The following is a 24892-nucleotide window of genomic DNA, read 5'->3' on the forward strand; positions in this document are numbered from 1 at the left end:
GACACAGCACAGCTCTAAGAAACGCAGCTTCATGCAACAATATTAAAATACGAAGAACTGGAAAACAGGTCCCAAAGAGATAACATCTGAATACTCAACCTGGCAAAGGGATCGGAGGGCCCAAACCTGGAAAGGTTTGTTGAAGGCCTATTCTCAGAACTGCTCACTACCTCAAACCTCAAGGTAAAGATTGAACAAGTGCATAGGGTTGGTCCCCCACAGGAAGGAGCACAGAGGGATGTAGTGGTTAAGCTCATTCAAAGTAAAGGATGTAATTCTCCATATGGCACTCAAAATAGGGTAGGTTTCCATCCAGGGGACAAAGTGCTCGCTATTCCAGGACATCGTATCGCATACTCTGACACAACACCTTCAATTCCCGCCAGTTACAAACAAACTGTACCACGACCAGATTCTGTATTAATGGACCTACCCATTTGGTCTAGCATTTGAGCTCAACAACTGCGCCAAAAGTGAAGCTTCAGCGCTTCTATTCTGAAGCTTTTTCCTTGCCTTGTGATGTTCTGCAGGGTTCCTCTTTAAGCCCGACACTTTTTGACCTTTATGTGGCGCCCCTAGCGACCATCATCCACTCCAGTGATATGGAGGTAGTGTCATATGCAGATGATCAATGTTGCATGACTAAAGTGGCAGAATGGATGTCTGATAACTTCCTAAAACTGAATGGGGACAAGACAGAGGTGATGGTCTTTGCCCCAGGGGCAAAAGGTTGGAATAGCAGTAGTTGACCTCATTCATTAGGAACAAGTCCCACTCCAGGAATTAAGGCCAGGAACCTTGGAAATCTGATGGATCCGGAACTGAATTTTAATGCCCAAAAGAACCGCACTATTACTACCTCCACCTCCACTTGGACCATAAGGATGCTAAAGAAAATCTTTTCGCTTATCCAGCTGCCCGCTCACAAGAAGCTTGCTCTTACCCTGGTAATGTCCAGACTGGACTACTGCAACTCACTTTACCTAGACGCAAACAAGAATTTGCAGTAAAAACTCTAAGTGGTGCAGAATGCCCTTGCGAGACTGGTTCTGGACATTCCAGAAGACATTCGGCTGCCAAGGGTCTGGAAACCCTACACTGACTTACAATTAAAAAGCACATCAGCTTCAAATCTCTCTCTATTGTCCACAAGGCTCTCTACTTCCTCTACCCAGCAAGGTTAAAATCCATGTTTAGTTGGTACCCGCCGGGCAGGCCCCTACGCTCATCCTCTAACCTACAGCTTTACATACCCAGAACAACAAGGAAGAGTTGGGGTGACAGAGCACTCTCGACTGCTGCCAGTAAGCTCTGGAATATTCTGCCAAAAAACATGAAGTCCATCTCCCAGCACCTGCCCTTTAGAAAGGCTCTAAAGACTTGTTTATTTGGCATGTAGCTATTTGTGGTATCTTTTATACCAGTGGATTCTCTCTCTGGATGGTATTCAAATCCAATCAAATGAAGATACATGAGGTAGCGACTAACCTAGAGACAGCAACCGACGATGGCACAAGGGAACCCTCAGTCTCCCGCAAAGCAGTGAACGACAAATAGAAATGGCAAACCCAGATACGGACAAAACCACAGAGGAAACGCTGAGTTCCTGCAGAAGCGTTAACCCATTTTAGTGTTACAAGGATGTGGAGATGCCCTTGGGTATATGGGGGGTTCATGACTCTCTCAAGACAAGGTGAGCGGGCGGAGCTGTACTAATAATGAACTCAAAGACCTGGGATACTCCTGCAGACAGATAGGCTCAAAACATGGACTAAGTCTCAGAGCTATACCCCCATCAAATAGTGTCCCCATGACTCATAAGCTACTGTTGCTTTGCCTTAGCAGTTTATGACCACGAGAACCCAAATAGCAGTTACACCAGAATAAAAATAAAAATAAATATAGAATAAAAAATGTTTTCTTTGAGTAAATATGTTCTCTTACTCATTTTTGTTAAGGGTTTTGATTTAGGTTTTTTCTGGTACATGGCTCTTCATCAATGAGGCTGGTAGTGAGGGACAAGAGGGGGAAACAAGGGATGCCTGTTCACATTGAATGGATGATGGGGGAGCCGGGGAGGACTACTGGGAGACCTACGACTTAATGGGCAAAGGCAATACAGGGCTGAACAATGGTGATCACTACACTAACATGGAATGTGAGGGGCCTCAACTCCATAGTGAATCGCCATAGCCCATGGAAGCATACAAGAGATAAGAGACATGTGATGTAGTGTCCTTCCAGGAGACTCACCTGAAGTGGTCCGAGGATCATAGATTGCGACACAGAGCTTATCCCCTGAGTAACACATCATCCGCAGATTTGAAACACAATGGTGTGGCACTGTTTTTTCACATGTTGCTGAACTTCCAACCCTGGGCTGTAAAAAGGAAAAAGAGGGCAGGATACTTATGGTGCAGGTCCACCTTACGGGTCGCATATGCACCTTTGCCACGCTTTACATGCCTAACACTAACCAAGCTTCCTTTTTGAAGATATTCATAGATATGTTGGGGGGATTTGCAGAGGTCAACATTGTGGTGCTAGGAGACTGATTTGATGTGGGACCCCTCCGTAGACAGCACGCATCCAACCTGACAGAATAAGGGCAGGTTCTCTAAAGCACTTCAGAGTAAGTTCAAGGCAATGGGTTTAGTATGCAGCTGGCGATCCCTACATCCAAATGATAGGTATTACACGTTCTTCTCCCATTTGCATTGCAGCTACTCATGTATACACTGCATCTTTCTGAGCAACACCCTAGTCCTGTACTTAGAGCCGCAACCATATACCCCATCACATTGTCCGATCATACCCCTTTGGAAACAGTCCTAGACTGGGAAGCCCCCCATCTGGATATCATCAGTGGTTCTTCCCTGGATCACTACTTAGAGACCGCCTGTTTCAAAAAGATTTGTGAAAGACGATTAGGGAATACGTTCAGCTCAATAAACCAGAAGACACTTCCCCTGAGATCACGTGGGATGCCTTTAATGCGGTGCTGAGAGGACAATGTTTAGCCCTAAAATCAGCCTTGAATAAACAGAGGACCGCAGAAAGGTTAGCACTAGAGATGGAGCTAAAAGCGGCAGAAGAAACCCATAAAGGGAATCAAACCCAAACACAACAACGGAAAGTAACAGCACTGAGGGGGAAGCTAAATGCTATTTTTACTAATCGGGAAGAACTTACTCTGTTATGTATACAATGAACAGGATATGACTAGGATAATAAGAAAGACCCCCATTTGGTGAGCCAATTGAGGATTAATAGGGAGAAGGAATATATAGGAGGAGGTCCGAGCAGCAATCAAAATGCTGAATTATCATAAGGCCCCTTGACCGGAAGGACTGGCAGCCCAATTCTATAAAACAATTTGTTCTGAACTCATCGCCTATCTAGTGAGTCACACTCTTTAACCACATGGCAAGTACAGGGGAAATTACTACGACTATGAGTGAGGCAATCATCTGCGTAATACCAAAACAAGGCAAAGACCCCAAAGCTTTTGGGTTCATATAGACCGACAGCCTTTTTGAACCTCAATGCAAAATTATACTCCAAAATGTTGGCTACCAGGCTGGATGATTTACTCCTGAATTTGACTCATCTAGACCAATTGGGATTTATCAAAGGGCGCCAAACACACAACAACATACAATGAGTTATCCATCCTGTAGAAAAAACATCTACAAAATAGGTCCCGGTAATCCGGGTATCACTCAACACTGAAAAAGACTTTGAATGAATGGACTGGGCATTTTTATTGCACACCTTAAGGCAGTTTGGCTTCTGTGAGCGATTTATCACAATGATAAAGGCCAACTATATGGCCCCATGAGTCAGAGTGATGATCAATGGGGTGAGCTCTAGTGTCTTCAAATTGAGATGGGGAACCAGACAAAGATGCCCCCTGTCGCTCCTTCTGTTTGTGCTGAGCTTTGAACCGGTGGTAGCTAAAATACACTCCACAGTGGAGCTAAAGAGGTTTCACGTTGGCACCAGAGAACATAACATCTCTTTATTTGCTGATGCCATTCTGATGTCCTTGACCTCTCCCAAGACCTCACTAGCAGCCCCGATGGGGGAATTTTATAGATTTAAATGCGCAGCGGGATTCATATCAACCTAACAAAATCATTTGTGCTCAACCTGACCCTACGTCCTGTATAGAAGGATTCCTTAGAGAATACCACCTCCTTTCAATGGGCCAAAAAGGATATTACTCACCTGTGAATAAAGATCACTCAAACCCTGGATGGACGATACAAGGTCAACTACCCCCAGCTGATACACCAGCTGAAATCTGATTGCAAACGGTGGGTCCGCTATATTTATCCTGGATTGGACGTATCCAGGTAGTCAAGATGATGGTGCTACCCAAGTTGTTATATTTATTCCAAGGCCTCCCCATTGAACTGGAAAATGAGTTCCTCTCAACACTGCGCTCTCAGGTCATCCATTTCATGTGGCAGGGCTGGAAAGCACGCTTACAGTTTAAAGTATTGTGTCTGGCCAAATCAGCCAGTGGTCTAGCGCTACCTGACTTTAATCTTTACTATAAGGCTGCTCAAGTGCAGGTAATTCCGGAAGGTTCGCAAGGGAATCAGAGAAACACTGTCTGCACATGGACATGGAGATGACTGGGTAATATATCTGGGACCTGATCTGTAAACCAAAGAGAGAGCGCCCAGAGAATGTTTATTTGAGTACCCCGACAAAGACCACACTGAGGGTATGGGATGATGTAAATAGGCAGCAGGGATGGATGAATTTTCCCTCCCTGTTTACTCCTGTACTCTTCAACCCTGCATTCCCCCAATGCTTCGAGTGGGACAATTTGAGGCATGTCAGTTGGGAGAATGTTTGACAGTAGCGGACCTCTTTTGCAATGAAGGCATTAAAACCTTTACTCACTGTAAGTGAGAGTTCAGTGTCCCAGAGTCGGAGCTCTTTCAATACACACAAATTAAACACTGGGTACTCCAGATGAGGAAGGCAGCCACAAGAGCACTGACTCCACTGGAGCAATTCGCAAAGGGAGGGGGTGTCTAAGGGCCATATCTCATCTCTCTACACCCACCTGCTGAACTCACTGCACATCCCTAGACCACAACATATAACACACTGGCAACAGGCCTTAGAACAACTAATCACGGAATATGCCTAGTCTGACCTATGACAAGATATTACACAATGCAACTATGACATTAGGGGAAGCACAGTACATACCTTCGTACGATTGGTACTTATAGCCTACCATCCTAAAGAGAATCCTATCTACCACTTCAGAGTTCTGCTGGAGGGGCTGCGGAATTTTGGGTGACTTTAAACACATTTGGTGGGACTGCCAAACCATCCGCTCCTTCTGGGCAGAGATCGGGGTTTTGTATTATTCGGGATGCGACACGAAATGCTAAAGTATCAAACAACTGGAGATAAATCAGTGATGTGGCCAGGTCTGGGGCAAAGAAAATGGCAGTAGCGGCTGCCTGGAAGAGCAAGGTGGCACCATCTCTGACACAATGGCACGCCAGATTGTGGCGGGCAGACACGATGGAACGTATGACCGATATCGCTACAGACACCTTCACGAATATTGAATATACAAGGGGTTCATTGGTAAGTTATCTTTAGACAGTACGCCCCTGTGGGCTTGCCCCACAGGCACAAGAGCTTTGCACCTTTTTCAAATTTAAATTGCGGGCTTACCTTGAATAGTCATTGAGGCTTGGACAATAATCTAGCCCATCACCTCACCCGCTCCTAAATAGAGAATGGAGAAAACAGCCAGCACGTTAATCTCAGTCTTTTGATGGTAACCATGTACCAGATTATGACTTGTGGTTTATGTTTTTCTTGTTTGTTCCGGTGTTGTTTTTGGGAGGGAGAGGGATGGAGGGTAGTTTTGGTTGGATTTGAATAAATGATATGCAACACAAACATCAATGTAAAGTCACAGCCCACATGTCATGTAACCTGTGTTCATCATTAGCTCTGAACAGTGTTGGGAGGCTACGCCATTGACTCTTATGGAAGGAATGCAACCGTGGAAAACAATAAAAACAGTTTTGACAAAAAAAGTCTCAGTCCTGCCATTGCTGCCTGTATGCAGTGTTAAATTGCATTTAAAAAGTTGGACTTATGCTTTTAAGTTTTACATGTTTCTGTAGTGAACAACGCACAATTTTGTTTTTCACTACTTGAGGCCTACCCCTACCATAGAATAACATTGGGTTCCCTTATTACATTTGATAAGTGGAAACCTTAGTTTGGGAACAAGTGCAAATATCAAGTTTGGTGTCTAAGGAATTGTAATCTAATTTTCTCATTTATGGAAATGTGGGTTTTAAATCATAGTTCGAAAACACTACATTTAGAACGTTGACATTTTCTTTCCCTAACCATTTGGGACCTGAAGCCTGTTTCTTGGGTCACATGTCTAGGTGTAGGTAGCAGTCGGCCTTTGTGCATTTTTCCCAGACAGCCACACAATAAAGGGACTGGGTGTGTCTAGGATGGGGCATCCAAGCAGGATGGAGGCAGAACTGTACACATCCCCACTTGCACTTTAAAGACCCTGCCTCAGCCCACACACAAATATTTTCACAATAGCCTGTTGTGCCCCTAGACAAACTGGGACCAGGGCAGGGAGGCAGGGACTTCCAGACACTTCAAAATTCAAGAGGTTTTCTTGCACTTCAAAACTGGCACTAGGTAAAAAAATGGGACCATCAGACTCAATCTGGACCTGTAGAAGGACTCTCAGACGAGTGCCCTGCTGCCTGTGGCTTGCTGTGCACTTCAGAGGACTGTTCTGCTGCACTAAGAGGTCTTCCGTACTGCCTGCAGACTGCCTTGTGCCAACACACTCCCGTGACTAAAACCTGCTTTCCCGCTTAAATCCAAGACATCCAGAGTGGTGACTCAAGGGCTAGTTGGCTGACCACCTAATCAGATCCGCAGGGATATAACATCCATTAACTATCTTGATCCCATGCCTGGACCCAACCTGAGTGATTATAGACCTTCAAAGTGGTGCCCTTCCAGTCCTGGACCCCTGGAAGTGGTGATAAAGGTGCCCAGGTTCCCCAATTCCAAAACATGGGATTTGAAAATGTTCACCCCATAATGGCTCTGAGAACCGTCAGCGGACCAATACCCACCTGCTAGCCTATCTGCCCAAGGTTCATTGCTGGTTGGCTTGACTTCACAGCAGTTCTTGTCATATTCTTATATGCATCAGCAAATCCCGTTTTGCAGCTCCTCGCAGAAGGGGTTTCAAGTAGGGGTGGGTCGTAAACTCCAATCTTCCTAGAGATTTCGTGGAGTGTTGCCATTCGGTGTTCCACTTGGAGCATGGAGTTCAGCAAAACTCTGCCACTTGGGCTTGTGGCAGAGGTTACCGGCGTCCTCCACTGGTTTTTATTACTTAAAGGCATCAAAACGATTGCTGTTTCACCTTTCCAAAATGGTCACCACTGTTCCTTCCTAGAGTTACTATTCTCGCCACTTGTTAATTGTCACCTCTCTTTTTCTAATAATGTTCCCATCCCACAGATACTGTTGAGCTTGTGTGTGGACTGGGGTGCTTACGTAGAAAGTTCTGGGTGTGTCAGGGAGGTAGCGAAGTATGTGCAGAGCACTTGCCAACTTAGAGCAGCACATATTGTCAGAGCACACGTTACATATAGATAGGAGCCCACAAGTGACAGTGAACTGGAGCTTAGTGTATACGTTATAACTGGGAGCTTTGGCATAGGCAGCCCGATGGATGAGGAAGCGGTGTGAGGTCTACTGAGCTCATTCTGCTATTAGTTTTAGTTCAGAGTAGCCTGGAATTTCGTGGTGCAGAATTTGATTTGGGAGGAAGAGCGCAGGAAACTAACCACAATCCTCAATAACTGGAATAACAACCGGTTGTAGCTTTTCTAAATCAGCCAGCCTACTGGGGTATGTCATTTTCTTTCAGAGGTGGGAAAGCAGCGGAGGTGCAGCCCCAGGCATACATCTTCTTTTCCACCTCAAGGGCACTTAGGGGTTTGCCCCCAATCTGTCCCCCAGAAGGCACAAAGCAGGCTAGCAGTAGGGATTTAAAAAACAAAAAGAATAGGGTGGCGGTGACCCACCCAAGCATCAGGTTGTGACTCACCCTTTAAAAGATCCCTAAAGTCTTTCCCAGGAAGATTGGAGGATTTGCCCTCACACTGGCCCCCAGGGAAAATTTGGGGAAGAAAGACCACTGGATGCCATGGATAGATTAAAAAAACAAAAAAAGAGACTGGTGTAAACGCCAGTCTATAGAGGCATCCCTGGAAAAATGGAAGGACATTTGGATTTTGTTGGGTGTAGATTTTCCTTCCCTGGGTGCCTAGTGTTCAGAATATCTGTTTTTCAGTACATTTTCCTGGGTGGCGACCAAGCCCAGACCAACATACCCCAGCTACTCACATCTTCAACATTGGTTACTTTTCTTGGTAAAAACCTAGGGTCAGGTTTACTATTCTTTCACACAACGCAACTCAATTCAGCAAGGGGACTTGCTGCACTGCATTGTCTATAAGGGGGAGAGCAGATATTCACCATATCTAGTAAGATATGTCACACTTTTGCTCTCTCCCACATTTGTGGCTTACTAGCGCTAATGCAGATCCCCTTGTGCCACCACACAAGGGTGTCTGCATTGTTGTCATGATTTTTCCTACACAAAGACAATCCATAGCAGCATGTTCCTCTATGTATGTGTGATGTAGAATGCAGCACACATGCACAGAGGAAGTAACAAGGTGAAATAAACATATTTCTCCCTGTTTGCCTCTCTTGAGTAGGTCCACCATTTTGGCACAAACCCAGATTTACTGACTGTAGTAAATCTGGGTTTGCATCAAAAATACATGGGTGGATGCATGAGAGTGCCCATGCTCCCCCCATGTTATGCCTACCCAACATAGGGTAATGCAAGATAGAGCAATGTGGCTGCGGTTGCAAAGTGATGTGGCCTTGTTAATGTCACTTCAGCCCTTATGATGCCCTTATGTCAACTTGCCTCATACAAGGACAACGCAACTGCATGATAACTCTGTTCCAAAACACTCCCCTTAGTGTTTTGGGGCCTTTCCTGTTGTGGGTGATAAGCCTAGTTAATATAAGTGGGGTACCATATTTATGGGCACAGGTGCATGAAACAGTATAACATTTGTTATAAACAATTGAATTTCCCTCCACTTTTGGCTTCGAGATGTAAGCCAAATCAGTGTGCAGGATTGAAAATATTTTGCTAAATCTCCTCTGATAGTATCCCCCATGCATGCGCTGCAAATTTTGACTGTGAATAGTGAGTTTGCTGTACTTAATTACAGCAAATGGTATGCAACTACAAGAAGAAGCATAATGGTGCCTTTTGGAGTTTTGAGTAACAAATGTAATGGGAAGTTCCCAACAAATATGTGAATTACACCCCAGTAACTTACATTTTGCCAGGCTTACAAATAACTACAACAACAGGATCTAGGGCACATTTAAAAAAATGGATAGTTCTCCTTTATAGCCATTTTTCACTCATTAGATTTTATCCTATGAACAAATGCATAGTCTATATGCAATGTCAAATCATTATAAGCTGCACATCACTTGTTGGCTCTGGGTATTGCATGTTTTTGACAACCATACTAAAAATGTTTCCCCTGCAAATGGAAATGCCTGAGAGATGTAATGGTATATTACGTTTGTAAATCTCCATTGGCACTAAAATTATTGATGAAAATGTTATCAACTCTATCAATTTTCTCCTACTTATTTTAATTATGTTTTCATTTCAACAGTTAGGGGCCAATTACGATTTTGGTCGGAAACTATTCTGACCGAATCGGTATCGGAATTGTTTCCGACCGAATCAGGTTTTGTGCGAGTCTGACTGATTACGATGCTTCCCAACATCATTTGGTCGGACTCGCATTAACTACAATGGGATCCTGTGTTCTGATCAAATACAAAGTGTAATGTAGTTCCTATATTCCCAATAGGCTCTGCGCATTGGAATAATATATAGACGTAGGACTTAAGTCAGTAGGGCTCTATCGAATATACTAAATTTAATTGTGAGTGCCAGATAGCTTAAAGGTCACTAAAAACTTTCTCAAATACACAAGAAGGGGTTCGTTTCTGACAACCGCATAAACATGACAACTTTGTTTCCCTAGGACTGGAAAATATCTTCAGAGTCGTAGAAACAATAGATAGCTATTTTACTCAGTCAATCGTGCATGCTTAGTTTCTACAGAGGGTGCACTGAAATAGAGAGAAGGGCATTTCAATAAAATGGTTCATTGAAAAGTCTTCTTTCTCATGCAAGAGAGGTGAACTGCTGCAATTGTTAGACAGAATGCAAAGTATAATGCGTACAGTGAGAATAGTATTATAAAATAATACTGTAATAGCATTGTATGGTTTCTAAGCCATACAAAAATACATACATAAATAACACAGCCTAAAATACTCAACTGGTGCTTCTGAAATAGGGCCTACCCCAATGTACCTAACCTAGTACGAGGGAAGAAGTAAGTATTGTTTAGCATACATTTTAGTTCTGCCAAGAATTGCCAAAGGTTTCTCTAGGTTCTAATCAGTTCCATACATTAGAATGAAGGAGGTCTGGTAGCTCTGTCTCGGGACTCGATTTCCCAACAACACGTAAGGGGAGTCAGAAACACTGGAGCTGGATTTCTCGGCAGAGGAGGGCAGCTTCCTGATCAGTGCGTCAGCTTGGAGAGTCGGCTTCCTTCGGCACTTGCTGTAGCGAGCTGCGTCGGGCAAGTAGGTAATCGAACTGCACCAAACCACTGTGCTTTGATTTAGCAAGTGAAGGTATATTTATACCTTGAAGGTGTTTAGGAATGCCATGTTTAACGTAGAGTCGGGCATATGAACGTCATAAATGAACCCCTAGGGAATAGTTGTTCATTGTAAAGTAACTGAGTTCTTGGAGAAATCAATATTCAAGCAAGGGGAAGTCCCTAAGGGCATAAGCTGGGTTTCCAAAAATCGTTGTGACGTTTGGTGAATGGATGGAAGTAGCCATGCCTGTATTTGGGTAGCATGGGATATGCCTAAATAAGGGCTTGATTTCAATGCTCATATAAGGGCAACGCGAAGTGTACCAAATAAGGGCATGAATCGGGAAAATTCATTCGGAATCTAACATGCTATACAACACCCACTCCACTTTCTTATGTAGGACATTACTAAGTTCTCAACACGTTAAACATATCTAAACATGATGTGTTAAAACCCACCCAAAACACATAAAAAGGCAATAGTATTGTTTGTACACAAAAGTGCATTGGGGCTGTATGTATCAAAAGCAATGGTTCATTCTAAGCATATAATTGACATTTTGTAAATGCTGTCTGAATGAATCACGAAAATACATTTATGAAATGGCTTGTTAATACAGAATAAAAAAGGGCAGAAACCATTTCATGTCAGATTACATGAAACTGTTTGTGTATGTGGACAATGTCAAATATTGTCTCTGGAAGTTTTCAAAGAAGTTTTGTTCTCTATGAATAGTTCTACTTTAAGCAGATTACTTTGTGCCAAAAAAGGTAAAGATACAAATTTGGAAAAAAAAATATTTGTGGGAAAATGAGTCCCAAAGTTAGAACTTTGTTTTGAAAAATGAAGGTCAAATTCAAAGTCTCTCAGAACACTGTGTGCCAAATCAAAAGTCAGTGTTATTGTTTGGAGAAAACATCAAACTTCTAAGTCTGTAAAAAAGTTGTCTACCATTGTAGGTGAAAGTTGGATTACCTCATTTAGAAGATTAACCGCACATAGATGTGAAGCATCGCCGTCAGCATCGGTCGCATTAGCAATGTTCGTAGTGGATAATACCTGTGTGCCTGTTTCCTCTCGTATCTCACCGTCAGCATTTTGCGTCTGTGAGAACTCAATGAATGCCGTCATCAGAATTGGTAGCCGCTGGAGACAACACAGTGCATGGGCCGTTACTGGTCCAATCTAAGTATCAACATCCATTGGCATGACTGATGGGAGCGTGAGACGTAAGTCTAACACGCATTCTTTTCCACAGGCAGCGTAGAAGAGGTAAGGTGCAATCTTGCCAAATTGGTCTGAATGATATAATCAATGTGGTATTCAATTCTCTTAGACGAGGTAGTCCCAAAATTTGGACGATGCGCTCACAACACTTCATCGCCAGTAGAGTTGTCTCCATGGAGAACTGGGTGTCGCTGGTGAATTGATTTGCCATATCACAGCAGTAGGAGCAAAAATAGTATCCCTGCATCGAGTCCCAAAATGAGAGGCAGTCCACCAAACAATGAGTGCATAAAGTTTGGAAATATTCCTAGGACTGCCACAAAAGGTGCTAACAGTCCAGAAAATATGGTCTTAAATACATGTACAATACCGCTCATATCAGACATGTTTAAGATACGACTTAACATTTCTGAGAAATGTACAGGGCAGTTTGTAGTTAAGAGGGCATGTATCTCGGCAGAAGTCCTTGCGGTCTCTTTGGCTGAGGGCAGTGGCACAGTGTTTTGTTAAAGAATCGCTTTCAATCTGCTTAAAGTATCAATTTATATAGAAGAGATGGTCAGTGAAGGCCATAACGGCGATTCCCTGTCTGACTTGGTTTTAGGAAACAATACCTGCATACAGCAAGTGACCCTGGCTGACACAGTTACTAGATAGGGTAAACCTGGCAACATGCCCCAGCAGTTGTGATCGCTCAACATGAGGTAGCTTACAATTAAAAGTTGTCCAAAAATTGGATCAATCACCGCAGCTGGTGAACCTTGCAGGTGGCAGGATAAGTTGGTAGAGGAACCATCGCAGGCCCTATGTAAATTAATACCTTGACAAAGGAGAGAACCGCTTAGTGCATTTTCACAATTTTTACCACTAAGAAACACTTCCCTTCCCCCACTCCAACATCTGTGTGTGTACGGTAATTTCCAGGATGTCTTGATGTATTATTTACCCAACCTTTCATATGTGCCTGCTGGTATATGTTTTTAGGCAATAATGAACATGGAAAATTGTAACAGGCAGAGTGATTTTTCCATATGTAATCCATTCAGTGGCTAGCTTTACAGCAACTGTAAATGGCAATATTTCCAGTTTTTCAATGCTCAGCACCGTATAGTCTGCTCCCCTTTGTGCCAATTCGATCTGTTTATCAGTGAGATTGAATTCTGAAAACATTGACCTAGTATTGATTAAACGCCAAGGCACATAGCCTGAATGTAGGTTTTGTAGCGTCCAGCCTAATAGCATGATAGAACGTAATTGTAACTGACCATGTTGCAACATGATCAAGTCCTGTTCCATGATGTCTATGGCAGAAGATATTATGTTGTCCAAAGAATATATCCTGGACGACAGAGTCGTTAACCCATTGTCAACCACATAGATAGTTTTCTCTAAATGAATACGATTAATTTCTCGTATTCTTTCTGCAGTCTCTGCTTGCGTAATCTTCTATGCTTCATTATAAGCAGCATAGATACCCGCATATATAAAACATTTTAGACGCAGTGTTGTTGGTCTTAGCAAGAATTTCCTAAGATCAGCTCCATCTTTAAGTAAAGATAAGTCTTGTTTTACATCCTTGAGTGTAGATCTATGTAACCATTCAAGGCACAATTTCCCTACAATGTATGTTGTTACTATTCCTGGATGCTGTCTTTGAACATATCTTGGGTCTGGCTTAGTTAATGTGAAACCCTGTGTTTTGTTCAGGAATCTTTCTTGACAGTTGTTTGTGTCTGTGGGCCAGATCAACCATTTTTTCCAATCTGGATCTCTTCTGTTGTGATGCAAAATAGTATGTACGTCGACCTCCCCCACTGAAGTGTTACTGCTATCAGGTGTAGGTGTAGGTGTAGGTATGGACGGATTGTTCAGATCTTTTATCTTGGCTAACCCAAGACAAGACGTCTGTTGGACAGTGTCATTCAATAACATATTTTGCTCAGGGATGAGACAAGTTCTAAACATAGCTTCTATCCCCTGTACCTGCCAATCTTTTGTGCCCCAGACAGTTTTCGTGTAAATTTTGTCTTTCCAAAAATCGAAACCTAGTTTAGACAATTGAGCATAAAAGGTTGCAGAATAAATTTGTTTTGTATTGGTCAACATACTTTTCATTCCTGTTTTGTTTACATTTTTTAAAGTAAAATGATTCCGAATTGGATACATTAAAACCTAAAAAGTATGGAAACTTATTGGCAAAAGTTTTTGAGCTACCCTTTGATGGTGTAGGACAATGTTCCCATTGATTATACATAAATACATTTCTAGGCATTGTCGATTTGTGCAAGAAATGGTGACCATAATGATTATAACAATACATTTGTTCATAATCTGATGAACCTTCTAAGTATTCATGATTTGTAAAAACAGAAGACTTTTCTAAGTCTGACATCATATTATTACCAGTCTCGAAGTCCCAATAATCAGAAAAGGTACTAGATGAAACAAAGTCATTCAAGGTAATCTTGAACTGGTGTGGAATATTCAACAGCCCTGCAGGGCCAAAAATGTCATAGTCAGTTCTGTCCCAAGCTATACCCCCAGGTATAGGAACAGCTGTGATGTTCACTGATGACAAGTCTCTTTTTTCACGATGGGATGATTTGTGTGGCTTGAGGAGTAAGTTGATGTTCTTACTTGCTGTGTCCTTTTTTACATATCTTCCATTTATCAACATTCCCAAAATTATTACCAGAGTCAACCAAAGTAGAAGAAAAAGCACACACAACACAATCCAAAATTCAATCCATGTTGAAACCAGATAAGTCTTTTCTAGGTGATGAAAAAGGTCTGTTGATTGTTCTTTGAAAGTTCTTTTAGCTGGCGTTGTTTCCGATAAGTGTTTTCCGTACCTATATACGGGCATGAATCGGGAAAATTCATTCAGAATCTAAAACGCCATACAACAAAAGGCTCCCATTAAAGAAAGGGGTGGGTGGGGAAAATTGTGCGCCCTGTTGCGGGCACCCCATGGTGCCTGCCACACTGTGCATGGTTGCAAAGAGGGGTCCCTTGGGTACACGCAAGGGCTACATTCTGAAGGCTCCAGGTGAAGGGGGCCTGCTATCGGCTCCGAAAGTCAGATTCCCACAGCCAAACCATGCCGGACCAACCGATTCAGAAAGGCTGTCTGAATCTGACATTGTGATTGCTCGGTCGGAAATGCATAACTGTACGAGTTGGCTCCGAATGACTCGGTTCCTCCGAATACCATTCAGAACCGACTCAGAAAGTTTGAATGCTTAGCGAACATTGTAATCGATCATTGGGAAAACGTTCCGAATTTGTCGGAAAGACGGGTTCTGAATCGGATTTGGCAGACCCGAATCCGATTCATAGCCTTTCCGAACAACATCGTAATCGACCCCCTAGTTGCTATGGGAAAACCCTGAGTGATCTACACCAATGCCCCCTTACTTAATTCTGACTTGTCGTTAATCTCCTGAAAAGTTTAGCTGTGTGGATTCACCAATGGGTTTCGTACCTGTTTCCACCACAATATGCAAGAAAATAGACACCACAAAATATTAGGAAACATTTACTTCCACAGTGGTAAAAGATTATTTTATAAAACCCTGCATCTTCCTGAAAACTAGAAAAAGTGTGCTCTTAGCAAATCAAACCAGTTGTTGATGCAATATTTGGAAACAAACATGTACTTTCTTGTCAAGTACTTTTTTCACAGTTCAAAAAATGTATCTAAATGTTGCTATTGGCTGTTTAATTGGTTTACCCTTCCCGGTAATCCACAAGGCATAGAGACCATTGTTATTCCCAAAATGCTGATAAAAAGGACACAGATTTTGCTTGCAAACATTTTGTAGAAAACACGAAAACTTAAACTGCCTCCAAATAACAAAAAGAGGGTCAGCGCTGGGGGAGGAGAAGGTCATTTCAGCCTAGGTGTTAAACTTTATTGAAGGAAAGAGGTGTCCTGATGACTAGAGGCATGGTATGCAAGAACTTGTGAGCACTTCATTGGTATCACACTCCTAGTTTTTTCTTTCATAAAATTGGATTTTCTAAACTCCACAGTGAGCATTGACTTGCACAGACTTGATACTGTGAGCACAATGATATTAAGGTCAACACGTCTATCTCTCCCTAAAGGTCAAATCACCCCCTGGATTAGGTTAAGGATGATAATACTCCAAACTACTGGGAAAAAGTGGTGAGGAGATAGGGAGAGAAAGAGCCAGAGATAGAAATAGAGAGAGAGAGGGAGAGAGAGAGAGAGAGAGAGACCCCAGCAAGTTAGTATTCAGAAGATCTAGACCAGATTGCATAAGCACATCATCTCAGTTCTAAACTATATAGGTTTCTAGGTTTCCAACTAAGAATGAGCAAATGAATTACTATAAAGAAAATTAGACATGGAATTAACACAGCTTGGTTCTTATCCAGTGGAAGCAGATGGCTAGCTGTAACAAGCACATGGTGTAATAAAAATCTAGCTAAGGAGCCTAATATTGAGACTACTGCAGTAGCACCTGGAGGGAGTAAGTATGGACAAGGAATACAAATGAAAAAAATGGCAATGAGGTAGGTAACAAACAACAAAAGGCATATAATCTGTGGAAACATACGGGGGGAAAAACAGCAAAGGACAAGTTAAGCCAGGTACAAACTTAAATCAATCAATCAATCAAGGAACTTGTAAAGCGCGCTACTTACCCGTGAGGGTCTCAAGGCACTGAGGGGAGGGGGGGCGTGCCTCCACTGCTCGAAGAGCAAGGTCTTGAGGAGTATTCTGAAGGTGAGTAGATACTGGGTCTGCCGTAGGTGGGTTGGGAGGCTGTTCCAGGTTTTGGCGGCGAGGTAGGAGAAGGATCTGCCGCCGGAGGTCTTTTGTTGGATGCGGGGGACAGTGGTGAGGGCGAGGCTTGTGGAGCGGAGTTGGCGGGTGGGGGTGTGGAAGCTGAGTCTGCAGTTCAGGTAGGCTGGTCTGACGTTGTGGAGGGCTTTGTGCATAGGTGAGGAGCTTGAAGGTGATCCTCTTGTCGACCGGGAGCCAGTGTAGGTCTCGCAGGTGGGGGGTGAGGTGGCTGAGGCGGGGTACGTTGAGGATCAGTCGGGCTGAGGCGTTTTGGATGCGTTGTAGTCGGCACAGGTGTTTGGCTGGGATTCCTGCATAGAGTGCGTTGCCGTAGTCTAGCCTGCTGCTGACGAGGGCCTGTGTCACTGTTCTTCTTGTTTCGGTCGGGAGCCACTTATAGAATCCTTCGGAGCATGCGGAGGGAGTTGTATCAGGTGGAGGAGACGGCGTTGACCTGTTTTGACATGGTGAGGGAGGAGTCGAGGACGAATCCTAGGTTGTGTGCATGGTCGGTCGGTGTCGGAGCTGTTCCCAGCGTGGTCGGCCACCACAAGTTGTCCCAGGCTGAGGGGGTTTGTCCGAGGATGAGGACCTCCGCCTTGTCCGAGTTCTGTTTCAGACGGCTGCTTCTCATCCAGTCGGCGTTGGCCCTCATTCCCTCGTGGAGGTTGGTTTTGGCAGTGTGCTGATCCTTGGTGAGGGAGAGGATGAGCTGGGTGTCGTCGGCATAGGTAATGATGTTGAGGTTGTTCTGGCGGGCGACACATGTGAGGGGGGACATGTATATGATGAACAGCGTCGGGCTGAGGGATGTGCCCTGGGGGACGCCGCAGATGATGCCGGTGGCTTCGGATCGGAAGGGTGGGAGGCGGACTCTCTGTGTTCTGCCGGAGAGGAAGGACGAGGTCCAGTCGAGGGCCTTCTCTTGGATTCCGACTTCTTGGAGGCGTGTCTGTAGTGTGCGGTAGCAGACCATGTGGTGGAGAAGCGTGGCTCAGTGGTTAGAGGCGGCAGACCCGGAAGCTGAGATCAACCGTGGACCAGGGTTCGATTCCCCGCCTCGGCGGGTCTCGGGCTCAAAAATTCCACGGACTCGATAATTCTCACTCCGGCGCCTACTTGACTCACGGGGACACACTCTGCGACTCTGGGCAATAGCTTGCTTAATCTCCACTACGGCCCCTCGCGGTGGGATGCCTGGCTTTCACCTTGTGGACACCCTGCCGGGGTTTCTCACAGGGGAATACCAGGACGGGTTCCCTAAGCAAGCGCTTACATACCGTGTCGGTGATTTGCGCTATATAAATACATGTACATTTACATACATTTACATTTACCATGTCGAAGGCGGCTGACAGGTCCAGGAGGATGAGCAGCAAGAAGTCACAATAACCACTAATGCCAGATAAGGGAGCTCAGGATTAGTTGAGTCTAAATAAACAGATTGCTATTATTGATCACGAAGAATACTGAATGTGCTGTATTTTCTATTGCCCTGTGTGCCATCTTGTATTGTATTGTATCGTATCTGTGCTTGCATAGCGCTACTGCCACCCTACGGGTATCCTGGCGCTTCAGATATCAGAGCACTTGATCAGCTTGATGGTGAACAGAAAGATGTAGCGTGTGGATCAGAGTTTTGGAAATAGCCAGGTTTTCAGGCTTTTTCTGAATTCAATTAATGAAACACTCTGTCTGATCCTTTGTGGCAGCTTATTCCATAACTGTGGCCCTACCACGCTGGAGGCCTTCCCCCCCCATCCGGGAGCGTTTAAATTTTGTAATTGCCAGTAAACCGATACCCGAGGACCGGAGCTGTCTCTGAGGAAGGTACCAGGAAAATCTTTCCTGTAGTGGAATTGGGCCCATCTCATGTGAGCTCTGAACACCTGGCAAAGTGACTTGAAAAGAACCCTTTCCCTGATTGGTAACCAATGAAGCTCTCTCAGTGCGGAGGTGGAGGAGGAGTGGCGTTGCAAACTCAGCACCAGTTTTGCCGCTGCAGACTGGACTGTTTGCAGCCCTTGAAAGATGTACTGGGGAGCTCCTAAATACAGGGAGTTGCAATAGTCCAGTCTGCTCAACACTGTGCTACTCACTACCAAAGAGCGCAAATCATTTGGTAGGATAGGAAGTATCCGGCGTAGCAGACGTAACAAGCCAAAGCCGACACTAGCTGTCTTACATGTTTCCTTGGTGTCTTTTGCCTATCCATTTCTTGTATCCCTCCTTCCTCACCATTGACCTCCGGTCCCTGGTCCTTAAGTTTTGAATCCATTTTTTTCTGGAATTCCAAGACCAATCAAGGGGCATGGGCAAATAAAGCTGGTTCCTATGAATTATAAGAAAACATGTACCCCTTCCAAGCCACTGTTTCAAGGCCTGATTGTAGGCTACAAGTATGCCAATTACTCTGGGGACAGCAACTTGTAGACTCTAAATGTATTTCAAGTAAATATTGTAGAAAAGCCTTCCAAACTCTGCCATAAAGTGGGCTTTTTGGTCAATGAAATTAGAGTATGCAATCAGTGTAACAAACCTCCTCGAAAAGGTAATGGCTGTAGAAGGAGCACGCAACATCTTGTCCAGTCGAATAAATTGAGTTTTCGTGACATCAACCGTGACCAAAAGCACAATCTTTCCAGTGATGGAGGTAAACCTGTGATAAGATGGGTCCATTCAGAAATGATTTGTTGATGGTTTCAAATAGTTTTACTTGTTCTTGCTCCAATGAAAATACATTGTTTTGTGTGTTAGCTTAGAAATCGGGTGTGCATTCTCTGAAAAGACTTGTATGAACTGTCTGCAAAAATTGAAAAATGCTAAAAACCTTTTTACTTCCTTTATGGTTCTAGACACTGGTCATTCATGTACGACCTTCACATTTTGGTGTCGATTCCGATCCGGTAAAATGCGCTCCGAATGGTCGTACGGAGAGTTTTTTCCCCGTACGAATCGTATCCGTAGACGTCCCGTACGTACGATGAAGTACGATCCGTACTAGGTGCCGAACTCCGTACGAGTCGTACAGGACTCCGTACGACTCAAATCTCCGTACGAATCTCACTCGGAACCCGCTGTACGCGACATCGCGGCACGTTTTTACGACCCAGCAAGTACGATTCGTGTCGGGTACGCGCCGTACGACCCTTTTCCTACGGGAGCCGAAAACAGTCGTAAACGCAGAGTTCGCGCCGAAACAGGTACGGAACGCCCCCCCCCTGGGTACGGCACGTACCCCCCATGATCGCAGGGGTACGCGGCGTACCCCTGTGGTCATGCGGGGTACGTGCCGTACACCCAGCGTACATGGGGTATGCACCGTACCCCATGTACAGTGGGTGTACGGCACGTACCCCATGTACGCTGGGTGTACGGCACGTACCCCGCATGACCACAGGGGTACGCCGCGTACCCCTGCGATCATGGGGGGTACGCGCCGTACGGTGTGTAGGTGATCGTGCGCTTTTCCGTACGAATCGACGTGTACCGTACGAATCGCGTCCGGGTCGGCCGATCGGGATCAGAATCGTCCGGTCGTACGGCGTCTGTACGAGTCGTACGGAAACGGCTCCGGATACGATTCGTACGGACGGGGATTTTACCGGATCGGAATCGACCCCTTTGTCTTCTCAGCCAAGGAGTGCCCAGTACAATACCAAAAGCAGGGGTTTCATAAAAGCCCAAGGATGGAGATTCCCAATATACTTCTTCAGAATTTTAGTGTTTCCCATCAATCCCTACAATAGATTCTGAAACGTTGTTGAGTTATCTAGGTGACCATTATTTATCATGAAATCTTATGTCCATAAATCACCTTGAAATCCAACAATCAATGAAAGCTAAAGTAGATGAGGGAACATGACTGGTGAAAATCTGTACTGGGAGCTGAAAATATTCTATGACGAGTCCTGGAGTTTCCTGCCAGTCTGTGGCATTCATTTACAAAATGGCCCTGCTTTCCACAATAAAGGAACCAACCTTGTTCTCTTCTGCCATGCCCTCCTTCTGTGGTTAGAGTCTTGTGACTAGTTCCTAGTTGTATGGCTTCCAGTGAAGAACTAGCGTTTTCCTTGGATGCATTAGTAGGTACTAGAATAAACATATTCGCTGAAATCCACAATCTTTCATGTCTTCTTTCCATTTGTTGGTCATCAATATGTAAATTGAGATTTATATGTGATGGTTGGTCTATCCACCCTTAACAAAGGGCCTCTTTTTAGAACTTAATGATTGTCTTGCTAGAAGGCTACTACCACAAACTCATCCATCCAAGAGATCTCCTCTTTTTCCTTCAAAAGTGCCTCGGCATAGGGAAGTATAACCAAATTATAAAATAATGATGCTATGCCCTCCTGAATCAATGCTGTTATTTGAATTAGGTGGAGTATCAAGAGTAATTACGGCTTCGCTCTATGTGCTTGCCAGAATCAGCACCTGATTAAATTTCTATATGAGACAAAAATGTGGTTTTGACGAGTGGCCCCAAGATTGCCTTGGACACTGCTGCTCGCTTGTGCCATCACCTGCAGGGGATTGACATTAGACTCAATTTGATATGGTTCTGGCAAAATACCATGTACTTCGTACTGAAAGCATCAAAATTTTGAGTCAGACATCTCTGTCTCCCGGTAATCAGACATAATATCGAAATTATTATATCGAACTGACATAATATCGAACATTAAATATCGTAGGTCAAAAATATCGAACTAAAAAATATCGTATACAAAAATATCGTAAATAGTATGTTTATCATAATATCGAAAGTAATTATATCGGAAGACAAAATATCGAATAAAAAAATATCGTATAATAGTAAATAATAGTAAAAAATATGCATATTAAGTTAATATTTTATTGAAATCAGTTAATGTTATTGAACAAAAAATATTTTAATTTTTTTTATCTTATAATAATTATAAATACATATATATTTTTAGGAGCGGGTTATTGGGTTTATAGGGGATAAGGGTGGGGAGTGTTTTAAAAATATATGTTTAAATAAAATTATATTTCTAAAATATGATATATTTTTTTAAATATTAATATAATGATTATAAAATTAAAAAAAACAATTTTAAAATGTTAAAAAAATTCGAATTTAGAAATTCGAAATTTAAATAAAAAATTTAACAAATTTGGAAAAATATATGTATTAAAATGTTTTTCGAAATATTGATTATTTTATAATAATTAGAAATACATATATATTTTTAGGAGCGGGTTATTGGGTTTATAGGGGATAAGGGTGGGGAGTGTTTTAAAAATATATGTTTAAAAAAAATTATATTTCTAAAATATGATATATTTTTATAAATATTGATATAATGATTATAAAATTTAAAAAAACTATTTAAAATTTTTTTTAAAAATTCGATTTTAGAAATTCGAAATTTAAATAAAATATTTAACTAATTTGGAAAAATATATGTATAAAAAAAAATCGAAATATTGATTATATAATTTAAATATTTATATATTTATATAATGATTATAAAATTTTAAAAAACCATATTAAAATTTTTAAAAAGTTTTCGATTTTACAAATTCGAAATTTAAATAAAATATTTAACAAATTAGGAAAATTATATGTATTATAAAAAATTGTGAAATATTTATTATATAATTTAAATATTTATATAATTAATATAAAAAAATTATAAATTTTACAAAATACAAATAAAAAATCCAAATTAGAATTTAGAAATTTAAATAAAATATGTAAAGATTTTGAAAAATATATGTATTCATAAAATTTCCAAAATATAGATTATATATTTATTAATAAATATATAATCATTAGAAATATAATACAAAATATAACAAATTAAAAAATCTAAAACAAAATTATACATATATTTTTATTAAATAAATATAACAATTTTACAAATATATGTATTAATAATTATAAATATTGTTAATTTTTATTTTTAAAATTTTTAATTTCGAATTTTGATATTTGAATTGTACATTTTAAATTCCTACATTAAATATTTAGATTTGTATAAAAATGATAAAATATATATATATATTTTATATATTATTTTTAAAAAATCTTTTTGTTTTATAGTCTTTTAGTTTTAATTTAAAACTGTTATAATATTAGAAGTTTTTTCATATATAACAATGAAACATTTCCTATATTTATGTCCAGCACCTACTTCAATTTTATGTAGACTGGAGTGGGAATAGTAAATTATATGTAATTAGTGTCCAGCACCTACTTCAATTTAATATAGACTGGAGTGGGAATAGTAAATTATATGGTTTTGTTTTTTTAAGGGGTATTTTTAGTGTTCAGGGTCTGTTTTCAGTTTTTGGGTAAATGGGTATTTTTAGGGTTCAGGGTCAGTTTTCAGTTTTTGGGTAAAAGGGTATTTTTAGTGTTCAGGGTCAGTTTTCTGTTTTTGGGTAAAGGGGTATTTTTAGGGTTCAGGGTCAGTTTTCAGTTTTTGGGTAAAGGGGTATGTTTTTGTGTTCAGGGTCAGTTTTCAGTTTTTGGGTAAAGAGCTATTTTTAGGGTTCAGGGTCAGTTTTCAGTTTTTGGGTAAAGGTATTTTTAGGGTTCAGGGTCAGTTTTCAGTTTTTGGATAAAGGGGTATTTTTAGTGTTCAGGGTCAATTTTCAGTTTTTGGGTAAAGGGGTATTTTTAGGGTTCAGGGTCAGTTTTCAGTTTTTGGGTAAAGGGGTATTTTTAGGGTTCAGGGTCAGTTTTCAGTTTTTGGGTAAAGGGGTATTTTTAGTGTTCAGGGTCAGTTTTCAGTTTGTGGGTAAAGGGGTATTTTTAGGGTTCAGGGTCAGTTTTCAGTTTTTGGGTAAAGGGGTATTTTTAGTGTTCAGGGTCAGTTTTCAGTTTTTGTGTAAAGGGGTATTTTTAGGGTTCAGGGTCAGTTTTCAGTTTTTGGGTAAAGGGGTATGTTTTTGTGTTCAGGGTCAGTTTTCAGTTTTTGGGTAAAGGGCTATTTTTAGGGTTCAGGGTCAGTTTTCTGTTTTTGGGTAAAGGGGTATTTTTAGGGTTCAGGGTCAGTTTTCAGTTTTTGGATAAAGGGGTATTTTTAGTGTTCAGGGTCAATTTTCAGTTTTGGGTAAAGGGGTATTTTTAGTGTTCAGGGTCAGTTTTCAGTTTTTGGGTAAAGGGGTATTTTTAGGGTTCAGAGTCAGTTTTCAGTTTTTGGGTAAAGGGGTATTTTTAGTGTTCAGGGTCAGTTTTCTGTTTTTGGGTAAAGGGGTATTTTTAGGGTTCAGGGTCAGTTTTCAGTTTTTGGGTAAAGGGGTATGTTTTTGTGTTCAGGGTCAGTTTTCAGTTTTTGGGTAAAGGGCTATTTTTAGGGTTCAGGGTCAGTTTTCAGTTTTTGGGTAAAGGGCTATATTTAGGGTTCAGGGTCAGTTTTCAGTTTTTGGGTATAGGGGTCTTTTTAGGGTTCAGGGTCAGTTTTTGGGTAAAGGGGTATTTTTAGGGTTCTGGGTCAGTTTTGAGTGGGAATAGTAAATTATATTTAATTAGTGTCCAGCACATACTTCTATTTAATGTAGACTGGAGTGGGAATAGTAAATTATATTTAATTAGTGTCCAGCACCTACTTCAATTTAATGTAGACTGGAGTGGGAATAGTAAATTATATTTAATTAGTGTCCAGCACCTACTTCAATTTAATGTAGACTGGAGTGGGAATAGTAAATTATATTTATTTAGTGTCCAGTAACTAATTGATATATATGTGGATTAATTTGGGAAGAGTTGTTGATTTATGTATAATAAAATAATATATATTATTTTTGTGTATGGGAAAAAAACATTTTTATGATATTAATAGTAAAACACACACTTAATACATTTTTTCAAACAACATACATTTATTAGGTATTGTATAATTTGCTGAGTAAATTATTTTCAACATATATTATTGACATTTGTGAAAAATTTATATTTTTGAAACAAAAACATTATATAAATGTAAAATAAAATTTTACATGAGAAAAATAAAACATAGTATTGTTTAATGTCATATCACA

Source organism: Lissotriton helveticus, chromosome 1_1 (assembly GCF_964261635.1).
Source record: "Lissotriton helveticus chromosome 1_1, aLisHel1.1, whole genome shotgun sequence".
In the NCBI taxonomy this organism is placed as follows: Eukaryota; Metazoa; Chordata; class Amphibia; order Caudata; family Salamandridae; genus Lissotriton; species Lissotriton helveticus.